Raw genomic sequence first — 24,942 nt, 5'->3', positions numbered from 1 at the left:
GCGCTCACGACGGCAGCGACCAGATGTGGACCGCGCCGGGGGGAACCTGCCGTTTTGGCCTTGCCGCTCGGCCCATCCGGGCCTGAGAATAGCAGGGTGCCGGAGAATCGCCATTTTGTGTGTCTCGGGCGATTCTCTGGCCCGCGAAACTCGACTGGGCCGTCCCCGCCGCTTGGGAGAATTGCGGGAGGGTGTCGGTCCGGCGTCCCGGTACATTTTGGCTGCCCAGGCGATTCTCCCAACCGGCGCAGGAGTGGAGAATCGCTCCCAAGGTTTTTGCTTCCTAGAAATTTACAGCTGCTGTTTTCTCTGCCTAAAGCAGCAGATGTAGGGGACAGATGTGTTTTAAAGCAGTGATGTTTTTCCACTGTTTCAGTCTGGACCGCTGTCCGGCTTCCAGGCAGGAGTCTCTGTTATCGGGGTGGGGGGTAAATATATTTGATTTGGTATCAAAATTATGCCATGAATTCATAAGGAATTGGTCCCAGCAACTGCTGCTTGTGCCCGTCTGTGCTCAGTAGGCTGGTGTTTCAGCTCAACCCAAGTCCCCTTCTCCTTAGCTGCTCCCTTTACTTCTTCATTCACGTTCACACGCTACAGAAAGATGTCCCTGCTTTTTGAATGTTTGATGTGCTCAATATACGCATTAATTCTTTTGGCGAGGATCTTGCCCTTGACTTGTTTGTTGATAAGAATGCCTACAGTATGCTGGATAACTTTTCCAGTCTTGCCATTTTAACATTTGTGGGGCACGCATACTCTTTTGTACAGTGCTTGTGCCGTTAATGTCAACAATATCACCTTTCTTATACATATACTCCCATGTTTCCGAAGGGCCTTGCAAACATATATCGAGTCCCCCTCCACTTACCCTGGTGTTCACCATCTTGAACCTTTACTGGAAACTCATGGTCATGTTTCTACAAATCAATCATTTAAATTGATTGCCACTTTAATCTGAATAGTGGTTTGTGAGTTCATTAAGGTTGCACGTTAACCTTAACAGTAATGTATGTTAGCTATTTGAGCTTGCAATTTGTTATACATGAGCCAATTGTGGATTGATTGTTTTAATCACTGTAGCAATTCTTACATCCTAATAGTTGGATGACTATAATAATCTTTAAGAAGGTGATGGTGAGCTGCCAACTGCTACAGATGCATCCAGAATACTATTATGTAGTGAGTTCCAGGATTTTGACTTGAAAATTACGAAGGAGAGCCATATATATCTAGGATTGTACCTGACATGGAATCATAGAATCCTTACAACGCAGAAGGAGGCCATTTGGCCAATCGGGTACGCACCAGCCCTTGGAAAGAGCATCCTACTTAAGCCCACGCCTCTACCCTATCCCTGCAACCCAGTAAACCAATCTAACCTTTTGAACACTAAGGGGCAATTTATCATGGCCAAGCCACCTATCTCTGGACTGTGGGAGGAATCCGGAGTACCCGGAGAAAATCCATGCAGACACGGGGAGAATGTGGAAACTCCACACAGACAGTTACCCAAGGCCAGAATTGAACCCAGGTCCCTGGAACCGCGAGACAGCAGTGCCACCATGCTGCCTGTTCCTGTCAAGTTCACTGGGATGATTTATGATGTTAAAGGTGTTGTATAAATAGAAGTTGTTGTTGATTGTAACCCTGACCTCCATTTTACAATTACCCATTGATTTCACAAAGAGATCTAGCACTGATTTTTTGCCCTGTTGCTCTTTCTTTATAACCGCAGTGTGTGAGCGTACCCCAGGTATTGGACAAATAATCACAAGTATTCAGTTCAATCGCAGTTTATCTATTGGACACAAGGTTAGTTATATACTTAAGTAATCACACGTTCGTGAACACTAAGACTGTACCTATCAATTTAAACGACCTTCACTTAACTGCCAAATGACCGACTTGGTGCAGGGTAGATATGGCCTTTATCTGTTTCCTCCATGTGGCGGCTGGAGGTCGAGTAGGCAGTATGTTCTTGATGGTCGTCTTTCGGTAAATGTTGCGGGTCCTTGAACTTGGCTGATGTCAGGAGCTGTGCTGCGGTTGGTGGTCAAGTGCAGAGCCGGTCCAACTGAGATTGAAATCATGGCTGTACTGCCTTTTAACCGGCTTGAGTTTTCCCTGCCCCTTTTGTGGGCGGTTTCTGGTTCACTGTCAATCAATTCCTCAGGGCTCCACCCTCTGATCGGTTACATCTCTTTTGGGGTGGGCAATCCTGGGAGGGCTCCGAGCAGGAGCTTGGTGCCATTTAGTCTGGCAGATGATGTGATGGACCTGATGGTCCTATTGTTACTTTAATCACCTTTAAATGGCCCATTTGCAGGTGTGAATTCCTGCATACTTCTGGGCTGGCATTTGCAAATATACAAGCTGCAGTTTGTTTGTGTCCCAAGCCTGACCATATTTCCCATCATTCTTTGTGGGTGGTCATTCTAGATGACCACAGCCCCCTGTGGGTTTGCAGCCTCTATAAAGACGGCAGCCGTTGACTCAGGCCCATCACGGGAGCTGTCCCACAGCTCAATGGAAACCTGGGACCGGAAACTTATTTTTGGAGTTTGGGGCCTCCATCGGGTTTCAGTGAAACCCCCACCCTTGGACCTGACAGAGATTCTGCAGGTGGTGGTGCTCTGAAGCTCCTGTTGCTCTTCAAGGTGGTAGAGGTCATGGGTTTTGAAGCTGCTATTGAAGTAACCTTATTGTTAGCTGCAGAGCACCTTGTAGAGAGTAGACACTGCTACCACAGTGTACTGATGTTGAAGGGAGTGACTGTTTAATATGGTGGGGTACCGATCAAGTGGGCTCCTTTGCCTTAAAGGTATCAAACCTCTTCAGTATTGGAGCTGTACTTAGCCAAGGAAATAATAATAATCTTTATTATTGTCACAAGTAGGCTTACATTAACAATGCAATGCATTTACTGTGAAAATCCCCTAGTCACCACACTCCGGCACCTGTTCGGGTACACAGAGGGAGAATTCAGAATGTCCAATTCACCTAACAAGCATGGCTTTCAGGACTTGTGGGAGGAAACCGGAGTACCAAGAGGAAACCCACGCAGACATGGGGAGAATATGCAGACTATGCACAGACAGTGAACCAATCAGGGAATCGAACCTGGGACCCTGGCGCTGTGAAGTAACAGTTCTAACCACTGTGCTACTGAGTGGAGAATATTTCATCATACTCTTGATTTGCTTAATAAAACTGTCGACAACACCTTCCATCTCTTTTCTGATGATTGAGAGTAGGCTGAATTGGTGGTAGATTGGATTTATTTTGCCTTTTGTGGACAATGCCTGGGAAATTTTCCAAATTGTCAAGTACATGTAATGTACTAGAACAGCTTGTCTTGGGGTAGAGCTGGTTCTATAGCAAAGGTCTTCAACTTTACAGCCAACCTGCTGAAAGGGCTCGTTTCCGTATCCGGCCCATTGCGTCAGGAAACATGGCTGCCAGGCAGGCTAAATTGTGCGAAGTGGCAGCAACATAGAACCTTAGAAGATTCTTGGCAATCCCAGCCTCCTTCAACCTCGGACTTTTCAGTTATGACAAAGGGTTACACCCAAAATATTAACCTTTTTTTCCCTCTTTACATATGCTAACTGACACGTCTATTTTCTGGTCTTGTGACTCAGTGGGTAGCTGACATGCCTGGCAGTCAAGGCTAAAGGTTCAAGTCTCGTTCCAGGACTTGAGCACAAAAATCAAAGCTGCCATTTTGGGATTAGTGTAGATTAATTTTTTTTGTTGGTGCAGGCTTGATGGGCCGAAGGGTCTCTTCTGTCCTGTATAATTCTATGAAGTAAATGCTGTTGTCTGGGATGCTGTTCTTAGGTTGAGATGTTAACCCCAGGGCACATCTCACCTCCAAGTGAGCATAAAAGATCCCAAGGCACTATTTTGAAGAAGAGCCAGGATTTTCCCTGGTGTTGGGGCAAGATTTATCCCTCAAGCAACACCACAAAGAAACAGATTATCTGCTTATTGGCACATCACTGTTTCTGCTATTTGCAGATTGGCTGTATTTCCTATGTTAGAAAACAACAATGCTGCAAACATATTTCTGAGAAACACAAGTTTTAGTGAGGTGCTGAAGGAAATTAGTATTAGTAAAGAAATGGTTTTGGGGAAATGAATGGGATTGAAGGCGAAGAAATCTCACAATCTCCATTCAAGTGTATTTAACGAAGTGGCCCTCGAAATAGTAGATCCATTGGTGGTCATTTTCCAAAATTCTTTGGACTCTGGAATGGTTCCTCCAGATTGTAGAATAGCGAATGTATCCCCGTTATTCAAAAAGGGAGGAAGAGAGAAAACAGGGAACTATAGTGAGCCTAACAGTGAGCCTAACGTTGGTAGTAGGGTAGTTGTTGGAGTCCATTATCAAAGATTTCAGTAAGTCTTACAACACCAGGTTAAAGTCCAACAGGTTTGTTTCGATATCACTAGCTTTCGGAGCGCTGCTCCTTCCTCAGGTGAATGAAGAGGTATGTTCCAGAAACATATATATAGACAATTTCAAAGATGCCAGACAATGCTTGGAATGCGAGCATTAGCAGGTGATTAAATCTTTACAGATCCAGAGATGGGGTAACCCCAGGTTAAAGAGGTGTGAATTGTGTCAAGCCAGGACAGTTGGTAGGATTTCGCAGGCCAGATGCTAGGATCCCCTATGGACAAGCTCTCTGTATACACAGGATCTGCTCAGACAAGGAGGAGCGTAACAGACATCTACAGACGTTGAAAGATGCCCTTGTACGAACGGGATATGGCGCTCGACTCATCGATCGACAGTTCCAACGCACCACGGCAAAAAACCGCACCGACCTCCTCAGAAGAAAAACATGGGACACAACTGACAGAATACCCTTCGTCATCCAGTACTTTCCCGGAGCGGAGAAACTACGACATCTTCTTCACAGCCTTCAACACGTCATCGATGAAAATGAACATCTTGCCAAGGTCATCCCCACACCCCCACTACTTGCCTTCAAACAACCGCACAACCTCAAACAAACCATTGTTTGCAGCAAACTCCCAAGCCTTCAGAACAGTGACTACGACATCACACAACCCTGCCATGGCAATCTCTGCAAGACATGCCAGATCATCGACATGGATACCACCATTACACGTGAGAACACCACCCACCAGGTATGCAGTACATACTCGTGCGACTCGGCCAACGTTGTCTACCTCAGACGCTGCAGGAAAGGATGTCCCGAAGCGTGGTACATTGGGGAGACCATGCAGACGCTGCAACAACGAATGAACGGACATCGCGCGACAATCACCAGGCAGGAATGTTCCCTTCCAGTCAGGGAACACTTCAGCAGTCAAGGGCATTCAGCCTCTGATCTCCGGGTAAGCGTTCTCCAAGGCGGCCTTCAGGACGCGCGACAACGCAGAATCGCCGAGCAGAAACTTATAGCCAAGTTCCGCACGCATGAGTGTGGCCTCAACCGGGACCTGGGATTCATGTTGCATTACATTAATCCCCCAGCATTTGGCCTGCGAAATCCTACCAACTGTCCTGGCTTGACACAATTTACACCTCTTTACCCTGGGGTTACCCCATCTCTGGATCTGTAAAGATTTAATCACCTGCTAATGCTCGCATTCCAAGCATTGTCTGGCATCTTTGAATTTGTCTATATATATGTTTCTGGAACATACCTCTTCATTCACCTGAGGAAGGAGCAGCCCTCCGAAAGCTAGTGATATCGAAACAAACCTGTTGGACTTTAACCTGGTGTTGTAAGACTTCTTACTGTGCTCACCCCAGTCCAAAGCCGGCATCTCCACATCAAAGATTTCATGGCACAACATTTGGAAAGCAGTGGTGTAATCAGACAAAGTCAGCATGGATTTACGAAAGGAAAATCATGCTTGACAAATCTACCAGAATTCTTTGAAGATGTAACTAGTTGAGTTGATCAGGGAGAACCGGTGGATGTGGTTTATTTAGACTTTCAGAAGACTTTCGACATGGTCTCACATAGCAGATTACTATGTAAAGTTAAAGTGCATGGGATTGCGGGTAGTGTCTTGAGATGGATAGAAAGCTGGTTGGCAGACAGGAAGCAAAAAGATGGCATAAATGGGTCTTTTTCTGATTAGCAGGCAGTGACTCCAGGATCTATGCTAGGACCCCAATTGTTCACATTATATATTAATGATTTGGACGAAGGAACTAAATGTTTTATCTCCAAATTTGCAGATGATACAAAGGTGGGTGAGCTGTGAGGATGATGCAGATAAGCATCAGTGGGAGTGAGTGGGCACATGCAGTATAATGTGGATAAATGTGAGGTTATCAGCTTCGGTAGCAAAAATAGGAAGGCAGATTATTATTTGAATGGGTGTAAATTGAGAGAGGTGGATACTCAGCGAGACCTTGGTGTCCTCGTGCATCAGTCGCTGAATGTAAGCACGCAGGTACAGCAGGCAGTAAAGAAGGTAAATAATATGTCGGCCTTCATAGCGAGAGGATTTGCGTATAGGAATAGAGATATTTTACTGAAATTATATAAGGCATTGGTGAGGCCACGCCTGGAATATTGTGTGCAGTTTTGGTGTCCTTATCTGAGGAAGGATGTTGTTGCCATGAAGGGAGTGCAGCAAAAGTTTACCAGGCTGATTCCTGGGATGGCGGGACTGTCATGAGGAGAAGCTAAATTGCTTAGGATTATATTCATTGGAGTTTTGAAGAGTGAGAGGGGCTCTCATAGAAACTTACAAAATTCTAACAGGATTATTCAGGGTAGATTCAGAAACAATGTTCCTCATGGTTGGGGAGTCCAGATCTAGGGGTCATAGTTTGAGGATAAGGGGTAAACCATTTAGGACTGAGGTGAGGAGAAATTTCTCACCCAGTGAATGGCGAATCTGTGGAATTCGCTACCACAGAAAGTAGTTGAGGCCAAAACTTTGTGTAATTTCAAGAAGGAATTAGATTTAACTCTTGGGGCTAAATGGATCAAGGGATTGAAGTTGATGATCAGCCATGATCATAATGAATGGTGGAGCAGGCTCATAGGGCCAAATGGCCTCCTCCTGCTTCTATTTTCTATGTTTCTATGTAAAGCGCTTTGAGACATCCTCTGTTTGCGAAAGGCGGTATTTATGAATGTACATTTTTCTACTCAATTGGATGCGATTTACCAGCTCCGTGCTGCCAGAATCACAATGGAACACAGCCAGTAGATCCCGTGAGAGGCTTCTTCCAGAGTTCCTGGTGGTTGTTATGCCCTGCAGGTTCTAGCAAGACACCGCAATCTGGATCCCACCCACAGCAGCTAATGTAACTATGGCTATGCCGGATATAACCGGATATAATTGGGAGCCACCGGCTTTACTGAGGAGAACCCAGCTGGACACCATTTAGCACTGGTCCCTACAAATGGGGATGAGGCAGAATGGTTCTTGGGGGTGGTTTATCAACAATTTGAGGCCTCTGAGCAGGGTGGCATCCTGGCAGATGACACTGGCAGGGACACTAGCTAGGTTGACAGTGCCAAGGTGTCCAGTTGGCATTTTGCGCACACTGGGGACCAGGCCCATGAGTGCCCTACCTGAATGAGGTGGGGTGTGAGTGGCTCGAGGACCCCCCAACAGGTGCGTTGGGGCATGTGGGGGGGGGGGGGGGGGGTAGTCCAGGAGTCGGGTCAGGAGGCCGAGAGATCAGGAAATGATGCCCCAACCTCTTTCTGCACTGACAAGCTCTTTGGACTCCTTGGTGCAGAAAATGCGCCTGAGTGTGGCCTCGGCGGGGCACTCCACACTGAGGCCTGAAAAAAAACAATGCCGTTCGAGAGCGGTGTCGTTCCCGGCGCTGGGAGAGAATCCACTAATTGTGCCCAGAACAGGACTCTCCTTTTTTTGCACTCAGTATCTCACAATACAAACGTTCCATTAGTACGTTCTCAATAGACTTTCTGAAAGTCCTTCATCATTGCGCATGCACAAAATTGCTTAAAACTCTGGCTTCGTGGTGCAGTGGCTAGCGTTGCTGCCTCACGGCGCCAAGGACCCGGGTTCAATCCCGGCCCTGAATCACTGTGGAGTTTGCACATTCTCCCCATGTCTGCGTGGGTCTCAGCACAACCAAAGATGTGCAGGGTAGGTGGATTGGCCACGCTAAATTGCCCCTTAATTGGAAAAAAAATTTAGGTACTCTAAATTTATTTGAAAAAACCCTGGCTTCGGGAATCTTTGGTAAACTGATCAGTCCATTTATAAGATTTGGTAAATTCATTTTTACTATCTGTTTTTATTAAAATAACTTGAAAGTGCCCCATTAAAATGGATTATAATTTGTTTAATTAGTTCATTTGTTAATGAGGTGTGTGTGTGTGTAATCTAGCCACAGAACACCTTATATCCCACAAGCATCAGGGAACCCAAAACATTCTTAACAAGTCGGCGACATGTTTTAACCCCCCCCCCCCCCCCCCCCCCCCAAACAAATCCCTTCCCATAGCCTCCTCATGTAGCATTCTGTTTATTTGCCAGGATTTACTTTTGTGTTCTCAGGGTGTGGTTGACATTGCAAAGGTGAGGATTTCTCTTTCTTGGTAAGAGTACTTAGCTCCTCTGCTCGTTCAGCACTTTTATGCCCAGCAACAGAAAAACACAAAATCAAATTGGCCAATGTAAGGAACCTCTTGTAAATCCATGTCTGGTACGTGTTTCCCTTTTTAATGCCTGTCCTGCTAGCTGTTTTTAAACTATAGACTTTTGGTTTGGTTTTGAACTTAAACCTTCCACTGCAAGGTGTCATTTGAACTGATCCAGGCACCTTTCTCAGGACAGTGTGCTATGTGGCATAGACCCGTGATGTTGTTTTGGTGGACTTGGCTAGCAGCCAATTGTTCCTTCTGAAATTCCGGGACATATTCTGCTTTCGACTGTGATTGGTGGAGCCCCTCAGAAGATTCTGGAACAAAAGGCAGAGTCCATTTTGGCTTAAACGTCGAGAGAAGCCAGAAGCAGGTTTAAAACCCTCTCTCTATCCAGCCAGGCCAGTGACAGTTTAACGTCTGATTAAAAGGCTGTAAGCAGTCTGCAGCCAGTTCTGTGAAACCGAGGAAGTGGCAGGATCTATAATTTTAGGCTGGAAGTTAAAATACTTTTTAGCCCGGTCGGTGAAATCTTCACTTCTGATTAAAGGTCTGGGAACTTAACTTGATTTCTCTCAATTGATGGCTTGTGTTTATAGACCTTTCTCTCTGCACTCTAGCACCACCTGCAGGAAGACGGGGCTTATTGAAAACCTATTTAAAATCCTCAGGTCAAGAATCCTAATATTATCTCAGTGAGTCTGAGAGCCAGTCTGGTGGAGGTCAAATGAAAGTGAAGAGAAATAAAGGGAAAAAGTAGAAGGGGGAAGAAAAAGGGTTAAAGAAAACCCTCCCTAGCTCCTTAAAAAAAAAATCAATGACAATCATACGATAGATATAGTTCCACATGATATAATATATACAACCCAATTAGGGCTATTGTAATACATACAGCATAATTAGGGCTGTTATACTACATACATCCTAATTAGAGTCAGGTATATGAACGCAGAGAGCTATAGTTCCTCAAAGTAATCGAGGAAAGCGGGCCAAACGGCATAAAATCCATCAGTGATGCCTCTTGGGGTAGACTGCTTCAACAGAATAATGCATCTAGCCAATAATATTGAAAAGGTGAATGCATCAGTCTGAATTTTTGTGAGTGGTTATCATTTTGTTCCACTGCAGAGTGCTGAAATAGGAGAATGTTACTACTAAAAATGACAGTAATGTATAAATGTTTGTCCAAAACAAAGACTATTTCAGACACGACCAATACACGTGAATTAGAGATACTGGAGCAGTATGGCATTTATCACATGTTGTATCAAGATTTTGATAACTTAAGATAATTTTACAAATGGACCCACTAACAAAAGGATTTAGTTCTATATAATATCTATCGGTGATTTAGGGAACAATAAAGGAAACTGAGTGATATTTTTTGTACGCAAAGTCTCAGATTTTGCGTTTTACAGCACAGCAAGTGGCCCTTCAGCCCATCATGTCAGTAGGTCGCAAAAGAAGTGTGTGCAGGGCAGATCATATTTCCAAGAGAAAGAGTCAAAAGAAGAAAAAATATTATCAATATATAAGTTAGCAAGGGTTTTGATACCTCTCATGTGTCAGATTTGAAAGGCAAAATATCCTAAAGGTGGGATTAAATGATTTGTGCCAGTAGGGCTACATAAAGAGAGAGATTGTAGCCCAAAGTGTGTTCTGAACTGGGTCCACATCTTAAGTGACAGTCTAACAATAGGGTTTGACTGTAAAATGACTGGTTGAGAAGGAAAGGAGGAGCGCAACAGAGCAGGCAGAGATGTGGATTGACAGGGGGCTGCTCCAATTGCACGCACGCTAAACTAGCTGGGTCCGAATGAGGCCAGAAAGAAATATTGTGGATGGTAGCAGACCAATAATAAAACTGAAAATTTGGCAGTGCAAAGCCACCTAAATGCTTAGGTCTTTGTAGAAAAACTTTACGAATGCTGGGTGTTTTCTTATTCCAGACAGAACAAGAAATGAATTGATCTATTGCATTAGAAAAACACTCAAGTTGTACGCGCTAATTTTTGTAGTGGCACATGCCAGCTCACAGATACTGTTGCATTTCCCTCTTTTGTTGGCTAGTGTCTCTCATGTGTGAAAACTTTGTTTATGGTCTTCATGTCACAGTTGAAATGGAGATTTTGGCATCCCACTAATTCTCCGGCTCCAGCTACCTTGACATCCAGAATATGTTTGGGAATATGTCTGTCCTCCATTCTGTGAACATGTCTGAACCAACAAAGTCACCTCTGCTTGATGACTGTGAATATACTTGGGAAATTGTATTTTGTGAGGACATTGCATTTGTGATTTTGTCCTACCGTGAGATGCCAAGAACGCATTGCAGACACTGAAGATGAAAATTGTTGAGCTTCCTTTCTTACTGAATGTAAGTCATTCACATTTCAGACCATACAACAAGGTGCTCAAAACACAGCCCTCATAAATCAGCAACTTTTGTGGCAAGCAGTAAATAGTCCAGTTAATTATCAGCAACCAGATGAACTGTTGATCTATGAGTGGGGTATAAAGAACAAAGGTTACACTTGGACTTTTACCACTTGTGTGCCAGGTTTGGTCTAATGTGAAGAGGTTTGTTTTTCAGGCAAAGTGTAGGCATGCATCTTGCATTTTCAATCTTTCATCAACTATCCAACGGTTAGAGAAGAAAATGGAGGAGATTGTTCAGAAAGGTAACTCAGATTTTAGCGGAAGCATGTTTATTGGTTAGAAAGAATGGTTTGGATTTTGGCAGGCAGAGGGCATTTGCAGCCTCTCTTGTTGTGTTTAGTCTTCTATACCTTACGAAGGAATCCACCAAACGCCTCGACTTGTCCAAATCAGAATCTTTTATTGAGTCTCGTGTGGTAAGATAGCAATCGGATACCGAGCGCGTTATCATGGAGTCTGCTTATTACTCCTCTGAAATCTGCATCTAGCACCGACCATTCACTTGTATGTCTTATTACCCTCTCAATCTCCTACTGGAGATGTCCAGATGTGTTCCCCTCCCTTATATGGGAGTCACTAGTCACATGGCCTTGGTCTTGAGATGGCATGGTGTGTCTGCACCGCCACCTGCTGGTTGGAGGTCATACACCGTGCATCTATGATATAGCCCATAGGCATATCACCACATTCCCCCTTCCTCACAAAACATTAAGATAATTTTACAAACAACATTGATCTTTAAACTTTATACAGTCATCATATTTGGCTAACGAAGTGAACGAGTTTTACTAAGGCGTCCATAAGGTGGCCTGACAAGTGTCCGTTTCCTTTGCACAGATCATTCTGCCTCCCTCACGGGATCACCTCTATGATCATTTGATCTGTTGCCAGCCTCTTCGAAGACTGGTTTACGTGCTGTCCTCTTATTTCTCTTACTCGTCGCTAAGTGCCTTTGGAAGGCCTGTGTCCATGATTGCCATACCTGTGTTACTAGTCGCTTTCTTTCTCGCTTCCTTGCATGATGCTGTTTGCTACTTCCCATTGTTTTCGTTGCTGGTTTGTTGGTGGGATGAGCTAACTCTCCCAGTCTTCTCCTCTTTATTTTGAAAACATGGTGATAGATTTTGGGGTGTCTCTTGCTTTTGTTTATTTTCGTAGCAGCCTCTGACGTGGTGCAGGTTGTCACTGTGTGCTGAGAGGTCTGCAGAGTCTTTGGCACGTGCCATCTTTGGGTGGTATGACCACGCCCACTTCTGAGGCCTCACCAACAAGTTGGAAAACCTCGGTTTCTGGTGCCTGAGTGAAGGTTACAACTGGGGTTGCAGGTCTCGCCCCTTCTTGGCTTGCTGGAGCATCACTCACTTGTTCTTCGCCACTCAAGATGACAATGCTCTCTAGCTGAGCTGATCCAGGCAGTGGGTCATCTTGATCAAACACACAAATGTGTGAGTGGTCTGTGAAGCTGCATAATGAAATCGTCTTCAGCTCTTCTTCAGGGTCAGTTTAAGAGTTGCCTACTATTGCAATCTCCACATTACTGTCATCACAATCGTCATCTATGTCCTCCCATTCGTCATCGGTGTCATCAATGGCTTGGGAGTGAATTACAGGAACCTTTTCAAAGACCTAGAACGAGTCACCATGTACCTCTGTGGCCAGTTTTTCAAAGATCGGGATGATTTCATCCATCTCTAGCTCAATCAATAGCTGATCTGTTGCATCAGCAGCTTCAATTTTTAAATGCAGCATCTCCAAACACCCGCTCCTCACAAAGTCTAGCATGGTCTGGGGTTCCCCCATGACCTCCTTATCATTCCTGTCAAATACCGGAGCAGTGACTCTGGAGTCTGTGCTGCTGGAAGAGATCTGCAAGCAGTTCATAGTATTCGTCATCTGTCTCACCTTCCATGCCATCACCTTCTGCATCATTGTCCACATCATCGAGCATATATTCGTAGTAGTTGTCATCGGATTCAGCATCGTCTTCAATGATCTCTCCTGTAAAATATAACATTGCACACGGAATTGTGTGTTTACGCAGTAGGCTGCCAAGGTCAAAGTCAGCCTGGAGCTTGGCTGCTGAACTTTGGCTTGCAGGAGGACTGAAGAAATTAAAGAATGATTCAATTGGTACAGTTTTCCCCACTGTTCTGCGAGTGCTCCGACCTTTGTGCTTCCTTTGTGCTTCTGTTTGGTTTGAATTGTTTTCATTGTTACATTTTTGCCCTTGCTCATGTTGATTTTGCAGCCTGTGCATCCCGTGATTTCCTGTTCACTACAGAATACATTGAGCGGCCGCCAATCTATCTGATATACTTTTGTGATCACCTCATTAGTGAAATACCCATTTGGCTCGAATTTAAACTCCAGATTGAAGCTCGACAGCTTCTCATGCTCTATTAATTTAACATTCACATCTTGCAGATGCTTTAATACAGGCTTGTCATGCTCTCGTATCATGCCACTGGTCTTGTGCACGTTCTTGAAGACTATTAATCAGAATTACGGAATGCTCGCTGGCTGTTCCGTTGCCTTGTCTGATTTGTCGTCCTCCACCTGGATTTCTTCTGAATCCTTATAAACCGTGCACACTGTAATATCTTGTAGGGATCCAGAGTATTCAGGTGACCAGCCATCTTCTGATATGCATAGTCGCTCGACTAAATTCAGGGATTCACATGAAGCTGCGCTTATAATGGAGTCAACGTCCATGTCTATGATATGAAATACTAACTTGTACCTCATGTATGCCACGGAGAGCACCAGTTCACAGATACCGAAGACCTCCGTTGTTCTTGTTCCGAAGTCCACTGGTCGGCCTTGCCAGTCAGCGACTTTCCGCTGCACGTTCAGCTTTTGCAAAGCAGACCGACTCAATGCAACACTGTTTTTCCGTATTGATCTCTTCAACTGCATGCACCGATTGTGCACGGTCCATTGTAGGATGCGCAAGACATTGTTTTGCAAAATGGCCAATACGACCGCACCTGGAACAGACGTTTCCAAAGGCTGGACAATGCAGTGGGGCATGTCGAGTGTCACACTTTTGGCATAAGGTGGCGGCGGCAGCTTCCCAGCCGCTTAAGGTGGCCACCCGCACTGACACAATGTTTCTTCATGACGTGCGTCACAGCATTAATGGCGCTGGATTCTTCTTCCGAGTTGGCGCTAAAGTCTTGTGAGTTAAGTGCGCTGTTTTGCTGTGCAGGCACCTCTTTCGCAAGTTTTAATGTGGCCGATCTTTCTGGGTACACGTACTATTTTACGTTCATATGCTTTGCCATTTTTCATACATGTGGTGAACCACTTATTGCTACTGTTATTTACCGTTATTCGTCCTACTGTTATCCACCACTGTATATATGTTCACTGTTCCTATTCACGGTTACTTACTGTTGTTGTGTTGATGCTTCTGTTGGCTCCGCCCCTCATGGGGAGGTATATAATTGGCAGACCTGTGGCCAGCTCTTAGTGCGGGAGCAGCAGTCGGCTGGCATACTTCTTAGCTCATTAAAACCACTGTTCTCTTCTACAACTCGACTCGTGTGAATTGATGGTACATCAATAGAACAATACCATTCAAAGTATTTTAACGCTTCACCATTGCTCCTGTTCTGCTCTTAGGTGCCACAGGAAAATGTATTATATAGATCTCCTGCTTGAGGACCTACTGCTGCTAGCAGCAATGCAAAAAGCCTGTCTCCAGACTGTACCTGCATGCCTAGGGCTAAAATATAGAGTCGGAATTGGTGCTTAAAGAAGCGCCAATTATTTTTTGTTACCATGAACCGGAGGTGGCGGGGCCCCCTGACCACGTCCATATGTAGCTCCAACATCGTCTAGTGCGTTGAGTCGGTTAACCACATCGGTCTTCCAGCCGAATGCCTAACAATGTCACTGCCAATGCTGTTTTTAAATCTTCAGCACTCGTCGTACCATGTTGCGTTTGGTCTTCTATACCTTATGAACGAATCCCCCAAACACCTTGACTTGTCCAAATCAGAATCTTTTATTGAGTCTCATGTGGTAAGATCTGTTACAGAGCATGTTATCACTTATTACATGGCGTATTACTCCTCTGGAATCTGCACCTAGCACTGACCATTCACTTGTATACCTTGTTACTCTTTCAATCTCCTTCTGGAGATGGCTGGATGTGCCCCCTCTCCCTATATGGGAGTCACTGGTCAGATGGCCTTGGTCTTGAGATGGCATTGTGTCTGTACCACCATCTGCTGGTTGGAGGTCACACACCATCCATCTATGATAAAGCCCATAGGCATGAACACCAAATCTATGACATTTGAATTGTGTCCAGATGGATCAATTACTGTCCATAGACGATGCCAGAACTTCAACTTATTTATTTAAGGAGTTTGCACATTCTCCCCGTGTGTGTGTGGATTTCGACCCCACAACCCAAAGATGTGCAGGTTAGGTGGATTGGCCAGGCTAAATTGCTGTTTAATTGTTTAAAATGAATTGGGTACTCTGAATTTCTAAAAAAAGAATTAAAAACTTGTTTGTTTAGCATTTTAAAGTTGTGTATTTTGTTACATTACAACTGGAAACGTTTGTTCTCACATTTGCACAAACCTATGAAAAAAGATAATTTATTTATGTCGTTGATGTCGTCAAGTGAATGTTCTACCAGATGGGCTCTTACTCTATTTGAGTATTTTTTTAACATATAGGAATCCCGCTTCTCAAAGGCAGGGACCATGTAGATTGAAAGTGACAACCTCGCCACAGATGAAACCTTAGGCCAGTGTCTCTCGCGGTTGCTACGAGGCGAAGTTACGGCGCACTCGTCTCCTTGTGTGTTTTTTATTTTGCACTCGGTGCTTTGCGGCAGCTTTTTTTTGTTGTTGTTGTTGTTGTTGCTGCGGAGGTCGGCAGCGCTCTCGCGTTCCCCCTCAGAACCTGGCCCGGGAAGGGCAGCAGCAGCCGCCGCCGCCGTCGTCGTCGTCGTCGGACACCCGGAACATCAGCAGCGGCTGCAGAGGGGCCGGGGGGACGCCGGCACCCGGGGCACCGCCCGGAAGTGTGAGGCGGGCGGGAGGAGCGGTTGGTGTGGTCTCGCTCTCAGCCATGGGTGCAGGACGCCCCCGCCCACCCTGCAGGAAAAGGTATGTCCGACTGGGAAAAGAGCCATTTGGCCCAGCTGACTAGTTGAAAACTGAGTTGAGTTGATTAAAAAAAACACCATTGCGAGCTCTCGTGTTTGTACATTTAACTGAAATATTTAACCTGACTAAATAATAATGGGTGGCGGGGCGGTTTGTTGAGGATCCGACACGACGAAGTCCCCCCGCACTGGGGTGGGTGGCTATTATTTTCGAACGGGATGTTTTAATATCATTCGGCCGCTTGTCTTTCTTTTCTGGTGCGTCTCTAATTTTTTTTGGTCGTTGCAAACGATTGTTTCCCTCCCCCCGCTTCTTCCTGCAGGGTGGGGAATATTTTTCTCCCAGTGACTGAGCTGCCCGCTGTCCTCATCCCACTCAGATGCCAGGCTTGTCGCTGGGATTGGGATGACAGAACTCTCCCCTCACGCTTCTTTACAGCCACGGAGTAACGCGCGCAGAGCGGGATAACCTACTCTTTGTACTTTTTCTTTTTATTTCAAACTTTTACTTTACCACTAGGTTTGTTGTTTGTACGGCTGCAAATCCTCCTTTTTTTTTTGGGCTGCCCTCCCCCGGATCACCCGGAATCGAGAGAGGGCAAACAACTGGTTTCAGGATTTCCTCCGAGAACACTTGAGCTGCTCTGGAAAACCAGCGATGTGTTTAAAAAATAAAATTTATTTTTGTCGACAAAAACGGATCCAGCTAGCCTCGCTGAAAGTACCTTTTTAAAGATCAAGGGACATAGAGCAAATACAGTAAATGGGAATTGAGGTGCAGGTACAAATGAAATGAAAATCGCTTATTGTCACAAGTCGGCTTCAAATAAAGTTACTGTGAAAGGCCCCTCGTCGCCACATCCCAGCGCCTGTTCAGGGAGGCTGGTACGGGAATTGAACCGTGCTGCTGGCCTGCCTTGGTCTGCTTTAAAAGCCAACTCTTGTAGATTTAGGAACTCCTACGCACAGAAGATTTAATCTCAGTTTTAATGAATTGCTTCAAAGCACCCTAGGCTAGAATAGCATACGTAGTGCAGGGAAGGACATTCCTCTGGGAAAAAAAAGCCTTTTGTGATGAATATTTAGTTCATGCTAATGCTTTAGATGTAATGTTTAGTTCTGGGAAGATTAGCGTTTCAGTATAGAAAGAAAGTGGGATAAATGCAAACTAAAGCAACTTGGAGTAATGTACTAACACAGTTGTGGGTAGGAAGGGAGGGAGTTCTATCTATGGGGGTGGATATGCGCAGAGGGCACAGTAACCCCCTCCTTTTAAAACATTTTTTTAAAGGCTACTCACAGCAACTGAATTATGGCACAGACAGTGTACTATCAGGGTCAAATTGCTTGTTAACAAGCTCAATTTCTGTGCCTGTGCACTGAGCATGCTATGGGGGTGAACTCTAGGGTGGGAAGGTGGTAGGCTGGGCACCTACTCTGTTTTGTGCGCCGCCTTGTTGAAAATGTGCCTGATGGGGACATGGGAAATCTAGCCCATGATGCTGGCAAAGGAGTGGTGTACAGAGAGATGTTTTGTTTTGGGAGTTGGAGCTACATTAGTTTAAAAGCATTTGTGAACCTTGAAAGGCTATGTCATTAGGCAAATGGGCAGAGCTTCAGCTTTTCTGGTTTCAATTTATCTTTGTTTTCTGGGGGAGTGAGCGTTCTGCAGCATGGAGGTGGGAGGCTGGATACTAAAAAGGTGCTGTATTGGCAGGCATCAGGCATTTAGGACTCCAAAGTCCTGGGGAGCTGAGAAGGTGGCAGGAGGAAGCTGGTGCTGGAGGCAGTTGGGGGTCGGGAGAAAGCCTGTAGCCATTTATAGCTCTGCGACTGGATTTGAGAGAAACTCGAGGCAGTGCCTGCTTAGTGAAGTTAGCAGCCTGTGAAAGAGTTGGAAGTGTGCCAGTAATTAGAGGCTGCAGTGCAGCTTTGTGAATCCTGCGAAACGCAGTCCCAGGAGAAGAGATGAGCCGCCTTTGACGCAGTTTGAGTTGGAGCGACTTAATTCAGAGGCCAAATATTCACAAGTGAAGCGTGGAAAATCCCTGTGAGGGAGACAGTTTTAATAAGATTTTGAGACTGAAAGGTCCCTGACATCTATATTATTGTGACAAGTAGTCTTGCATTAACACTGAAATGAAGTTACTGTGAAAATCCATTAGTTGCCACATCCAGCGCCTGTTCGGGTACACTAAGGGAGAATTCAGAATGTCCAATTCACGTAACAAGCACGCCTTTCGGGACTTGTGGGAGTAAGCCGGAGCACCCAGAGGAAACCCACACAGATACGGGGAGAATGTACAGACTCCGCACAGACAATGACCCAAGCAGGAATTGAAGCTGGGTCGCTGGCATTGTGAAGCAACAGTGCTAACCACTGTGCTACCGTGCCGCTGGATGGGTTGTTGAGAAATCTGTGGGATCTCGATTGCATCTGCCATTTAAATGTGCAGTGCGGTGTTTATGACCACAGTTTTCCTGTTAATTCATATTTACCTTATTAATTCTGAATGTGAAGAATATAAAATAGATATGTTTATTTTTCTGACTTGGTATAGTCAAGTTTATTTTGTTTAAACCATGGAATCTTGTGGCTTTATTCTCCTAGTGAGTAATTGGGTTTTCAAACTTCGTCCACAGTTACTGGTCCCGAACCAGATGGTAATATTTGTCATCTTGCCTTTAATAACAATTTAGGTATCAGAGCATTAAATGCATTTGGGCCCTTTACAGCGGTATTAATAACTAAGGATTGTATATAAATAAATGTAAATGTCACCACAGTCCCAGAGGACCATAGGTTGCTCTCACCTTTGAGAGCTGACTGGTGATGATTTAAACTGAGGGTAACCACACCTCAGGCGAGGGGCAAGTTTGAGAAGCTGGGGCCTTCATGAATAGCCTCAGCTGGTACGGGGATTGTATCTGCACTGCTGGCTTTGCTCAGCATCACGAACCAGCTGTCCAGCCAAATAAGCTAACCAACCCTGTACAGAGTAGGACAGGGTACAAAGTTTCGATCTAAAAAAGAATGTGGGGAAATTTCTGGAAGTGCAATCTGGACAATGTTGACACTGTGTAGGCCAGGTTCAGACTTTGTAGATGTCAGTGTATAAGAACAACTTGCATTGATATTGTGCCTCAAATGTGTGTGTCCCAAAACACTTCATAGGTGTAATCAATAAATGGATGCCAAACCAAAGGAGGAGAAAATCTCAGATGTGTTTTAAGGAGAGTCTTGAAGGGGGAGGGAAATGTTCCAGAACGTGGATTTCGATACAGTGTATAGTTGCAATTGGAGTTCACAACAGGTAAGAGGAACAGTGTTTAAGGAATTTGTATTGGATAGCCTGGAGGTGGTCACCAAGAAAGAGAGGAAGAAAACATTAGAGGATTTTAACACAAGAAATTTAATTTTGACTAATTGAAGACATTGAGGTGGGGATGTGATGAATGTGCTGCTCAGCATACAGATAGTGGAGTTTTGAGTGAGCTGGAGATTATTGAGGGAGGCGTGATTGGGGGGGTGGGGGGTGGCGGGGGGCACAGCCAGGAGAAGATTGTAATGGTTGGGTGTGGATGCATGGATGGACCGAGGTCATGCTGGTTGTGGACAATGTTAGATGGTAGGTGTAGGCAATATAGTTTCAGCATTATTCATTGTCTTTGTCACATCCTTACAGTTTGCAATGTCGAAGATGTCTTTTAAAATAATCTCCCTTTCAGGTCCTGATCATCACGAAAATGTATTTCTTTTTTATGTACTAAACTCTAATGTGCTTTGCCAATTAACCATAGTGTCAATTAAACAAGTTTAAAACACCCTTGAGATGCCTTCATTTTCTCCCTTAACTGCAGACTCGCGCTCCATTTTGTATTGCAATCCAACAGCTCCTGATCCATCTACCACTATGTAGATACAGAACAGCCTTTTTTGATTCCAACATGTTGGCTGCATGACACTTTAGTATTTGTATCCAAAAAGTAGTGCCATGCATTCAGCAATTCAGTACCAGCTACTCAAGCTGACATTGAGTTCTCTCTGAGCTGCTGTTCCAGTACTGTTGAAAAATAAGACTCCGATATAGCAACAACTTGCACAGTGCCTTTAATATGACAAAATGTCACAAGGTAACTTCACAGGAACATTATAAAGCAAAACTTGCTAACAAACCACATTAAGAGATTTTGGGGGCAGAAGACCAAAGTTAGGTCGAAGTGGTAGGGTAAGGAATGTCTTTAAGGAGAAAAGAGAGACAGAGCTTTAGGGAGGGTATTCCAGGATTTTGCTGTTAAAGGCATGACTGCCAATAGTGGGGGAATTAAAATCGTATTTAAATACAAGAATGGTCTTTTTAAAATAGAGGTATTGTTTAACCAGGAGCCAATGTGCATCAGCTCAGACATTCCCTCTTTACTCCTTTCTCATTAAAACCTACATAATGGGGACTTGGTGCAAGTAAGGATAAGGGGAGCAAAGATTGGATGACCATTAGTTTACAAAGGGTAGAAAGTGGAAGGCCTTCCAGAAAAACACTGGAATTGTCAAGTCTAGAGGCAAGAAAGATGTGGATGAGGGTTTCAGCAACAGATCGAGCTGAGGCATCTCCTTCATTGGCAGCGGTATAAAATATAAAAGTAAGGATACAAGGTTATCATCATCATAGAATTTACAGTGCAGAAGGAGGCCATTCGGCCCATCGAGTCTGCACCGGCTCTTGGAAAGAGCACCCTACCCAAGATCAACACTTCCACCCTATCCCCATAACCCAATAACAATTGCATAAAACACCGGTAAGGCAACAACTGAGTATTGTCTGTGGTTCTGGTCACCACATTACAGGAAAGATGTAATTGTTCTGGAGAATGTGTAGAAAAGGTTTACAAGAATGTTGCCTGGGCTGGGTGCAGGAAGGTGGGATTAGAAAGGTTGCCTGGGTGTTCTTGGGCTGAAACAGACAAGATGGACTGAATGGCCTCCTGTGCTGTAACTTTTCTCTAGTTCGTGGCAGAAGAGGATGCTTTCAATTTTATGGCGTTGGGAATAAGTGAATTAAGTGGTGTGGATGGTCAAATATGACACTCTTTGAAAACAGTCTGTTTCAGCATAAGAAATTTGCCAGGGAGAGGGATTGAGTCAGTCGCTATGAAACAGATTTTGTAATAGAGACCAAAGATAATGACTTCAGTCTGTCCAGTATTTACTTTATTATGGCCACGTGAGAAGGGGTAAGATATGATTGCCACGTGTTACCACTCTAAGTCTAATCATAACAGGTTTTCAGGAGGCTAAAATAATTTGCTCAATGTCTTTGCTTAACCTTTTACGTACTGATGGAAAAGAAAGGAGTCTGGTAGGGGTTAGTTTTTATTGAGTTCCAAACCCACCCGGGTAAAAATATTTTAAAAGGTAATTCTGCGTGTCTCGACCTTTCGCAACCCACATTCACACACGTATATATAATTTTCAAGTTATACTGTAGGCACTTGCTTTCTTAATCAAATTAAAGTTCAATGCGAAAAGGTTAAAAAAAATGGAAGAGTTCAGTGTTCGAGTCCTTGTCTAAGGAGGTTTCCCCCACTTTTTTTTTAGATTTCCAGAGTGGTGTTAAAGCCCATATAAAACTGCAATTGCCAGAGACAATTCTTTTTAAAAACATAATCCATCTTTCCAAAATATCGATGATTTTTGCACCCGAGGTTCCTTTCAATGGAAATTCGCCATCTCTGTGCTGAATTTTTAGCTGAGATAGGGCCTTGACTTGATGGGCACTAGAAAAGGGACTTCCTTATTGCTTCATTGTCAGCTTTTCCTGACTATTGTGTTTAGCAGCTGTATTAGCTTTCAAATGGTTACTTCAATCACATAACTTCTCTCGCCCTATAATTCAGAAGGAGTTTGCTTATCCAGATGCTTGAAGCATTTGTTGCTTTTGTTTCAGGCCAGTTGAATGAGTAGATTCTGTAATGTCCCAGCCATTAACCCCCTGAATGAGTATAGGAAGATATATCTCCATGTAACCATTGTTCCAGCTCTCTGCTGGAGAGGTGGTCTTCTAGAAATGCAAATGTTATGTCCAGTGCATTTCTCTCAATCCTTTTTGAAATGGTTCTCGGCTTCCTCAGTTGTGAAATTCCATGAGGGTGTCAGAATTGTAATTCACATTGAAAATTTCCAGAAGTTGGTCAATTGTTTGCAATACCAGTTATCAGGTGACTCGTAGCCGCCTTCTTTAGTCGGTGTCTGTTGTCTTTAAAATGTCCTTTTAAAACCATTCAATATATTTTTGGTCACCCTGTGAAATTACTGATTGGTATCACTCATGCACAAGACTTACCAATGTGACTAAATGGGGGAAACATTTTGTACATCCAGAACTGGATGTTGGACAAGACTTATCAATGTAACTAATTGGGGGAAACATTTTGTGCATCCAGAACTGGATGTTGGACTAGCAGTTTACAAATTTTTGGACAATATAGGAGTCAAAAGAGATGGTGGGCACAATTCTCCCATTGGGAGTCCATTGGGAAACCAGAGTGTTTCACTCCGGCGTCGGAGCCCGCTCCCAGCCCCCTATTCTCCCACCCCCCGGGGCGCTAGGAGCAGCGTCGAGTCATTTACGCGCGCCGGGCCGTGGCGCCGCGTAAATGACGTGACCCGCGCATGCGCGGTTGCCGTCCTCCCCGAGGCCGCCCCGTGGGGCGGCGGAGGAAAGGAGGTCCTCCTTCAGAGAGGCCGGCCCGCTGATCGGTGGTCACCGATCGTGGGCCAGAACCCATTTGAGCGACTTCCGGGTGCGGCTATGCAGAGCTAGGTCGCATATTCGGCAGCTCCTGCTTGGAACGGACTTTTGGGCTCTTTTACAGGGCCCCCACGGCATTTGTTTGACATTTCCCGGTGTGGGAAGAAGGCTGCAATATTCCCCCGACAGTGTCCCCCAGGAAGGGTATGTCTCTTGGTTGCCAGACACACGCAGAAACAGTAAAAGATTTGGCTGCAACTGCAGGATAAACAGGGCCTCTTCCAGCATGCAGGCGGGGGAAGGGCAAGCTTAAAGCTGCAAGCTGACCTGAGGGCCTGTATCAAAAGTGAATTCTAGCAGCAGAGGGAACAACTGTGAAAAGATCTCATCAAGGCCACTGAAGGGACTTCCGGTTGCGGTGATGCCTAGCTAGCCGCACGCTTTGGCGGCTCCAGCTCCGACGGACCTTCGGGCTCTTTTAAGAGCCCCAACGGGGAATTTTTCGACGACGCAACCCGGTGTGGGGCGTGTGAGAAGGGAGTCCCCCCCCAAACGAAGGAGGAAAAAACCGGCGGCGGCGGCTGCAGCGCGAGGAATCGTCGACCAAAGGGTCAGAAAGAGAGAAGTACAAGATGGCGGCGGAGAAAGCGCAGGCGACATGGGGGCCTGAGCATGAAATTGTGAGACGGTGCGTGGAGCTGCTGAAGAGGGAGGTGCTGACCCCGTTGCTACAGGCAATTGAGGGGCTCAAGGAGACATTAAAGACCCAGGAGACAGAGCTCCGTGTGGTGGAGCAGAAGGTGACAGATATTGAGGACGAGATCCTGGGCCTGGCGGTTAAGACACAGACGCACGAGGCACTTCATAAAAAGTGTACTGAAAGGATCGAAGCCCTAGAAAATGGAGCGCGAAGGAAGAACCTTCGGATACTGGGTCTCCCTGAGGGTGTGGAAGGAGTGGACTGTGGAGCATACGCAAGTACGATGCTGAGCTCACTGATGGGTGCTGAGGCCCCTACGGGCCCCTTGGAGGTGGAGTGGGCAAATCGGATTCCGGCGAGAAGACCAAAAGCGGGAGAACCACCCAGGGCGATAATCGTGCGATTTTACCGCCTTAAGGATAGAGAAGAGGTCCTGAGATGGGCTAAAAAGGTGCGGAGTAGCAGATGGGAGAATGCAGTGGTACGGTTATACCAGGATTGGAGTGCGGAGGTGGCGCTTCAAGGAGGGCAAGCTTCAACCGAGCCAAAGAGGTGTTGCATAAAAGGAAGGTGAAGTTCGGGATGCTGCAGCCGGCAAGACTATGGGTCACGTATCAGGAGAGACACCATTATTTCGAGACGGCGGAGGAAGCATGGACCTTCATCAAAGAAGAGAAATTGGATCGGAACTGAGGGACTGATGCTGCAGGAAATGTTATTGTTAATGTTACGGTGGAAGTTAATTGAGAAGTAAACAGGGAAGGGGGGAGACATTGGGGAAATGTGGGCGCCGGTGAGGGGGGAAAGACGGGACATAGTTGGAGAATGGGGAAGGGGAGGGGGAGGGGAAAGGGAGCTGCGCCATAAGAGGCGGGTCAGGTAAAGGGATGTTCCCGCACCAGAAAGAATAAGGCGGGAAGACAGGCGCAAGGCGGATGGGAGTTCCCCACATGGGGGGGGTCGAGGAGTGAGCAGGAGTAGCCGGGGTCAGTTGAAGTCAGCTGACTTATGGAAGTAATATGGGGGGAGCAATCATGCTAGAAAGAGATCTAGCGGGGAGGGGGGGGGGGACAACTGGGTTGCTGCTGCGGAAATCCAAAAGGAAATGGCTAAAGAGTGGGTGGGCGGGGATGGTGTGCGACGCTGGGGGAGCGAGCGGGAGCGCGGAGGCGGGATATGGGACTGGCCTAGAGAAGGTAATGGCTAGTCGACACGGGAGGGGGGCAGGTAGCCCCCTAGTGAGGCTGATCACGTGGAACGTGAGAGGCCTGAACGGACCGATAAAAAGGGCCAGAG

The 24,942-nt window shown here is 45.6% G+C and overlaps 1 protein-coding gene and 1 pseudogene across 4 annotated transcripts in view; one reads left to right on the top strand and one right to left on the bottom strand.

The window, feature by feature from the left end:
- Positions 1–455: 455 nt before the first annotated feature.
- LOC140409396 (large ribosomal subunit protein eL21-like) lies at positions 456–9,882 on the bottom strand (annotated as a pseudogene).
- A 5,709-nt stretch (positions 9,883–15,591) lies between these two features.
- Positions 15,592–24,942, top strand: part of klhl8 (kelch-like family member 8) — a 70,992-nt gene continuing 61,641 nt past the window's right edge. For 2 of the 4 annotated variants that reach the window (XM_072496297.1, XM_072496300.1), the window contains exons 1-2: positions 15,592–16,198; positions 19,373–19,511. The gene's annotated coding sequence lies outside the window, so the exon portion shown is untranslated. Of the gene's footprint in view, positions 16,199–16,959; positions 16,979–19,372; positions 19,512–24,942 lie in introns of those variants that run through there. The other 2 variants (XM_072496298.1, XM_072496299.1) reach the window with 2 other exon arrangements.

Source organism: Scyliorhinus torazame, chromosome 3, assembly GCF_047496885.1.
Source record: "Scyliorhinus torazame isolate Kashiwa2021f chromosome 3, sScyTor2.1, whole genome shotgun sequence".
Classification (NCBI taxonomy): domain Eukaryota; kingdom Metazoa; phylum Chordata; class Chondrichthyes; order Carcharhiniformes; family Scyliorhinidae; genus Scyliorhinus; species Scyliorhinus torazame.
Note: the sequence above shows the minus strand (reverse complement) of the source record. Positions and strands in the feature narration are given on the sequence as shown.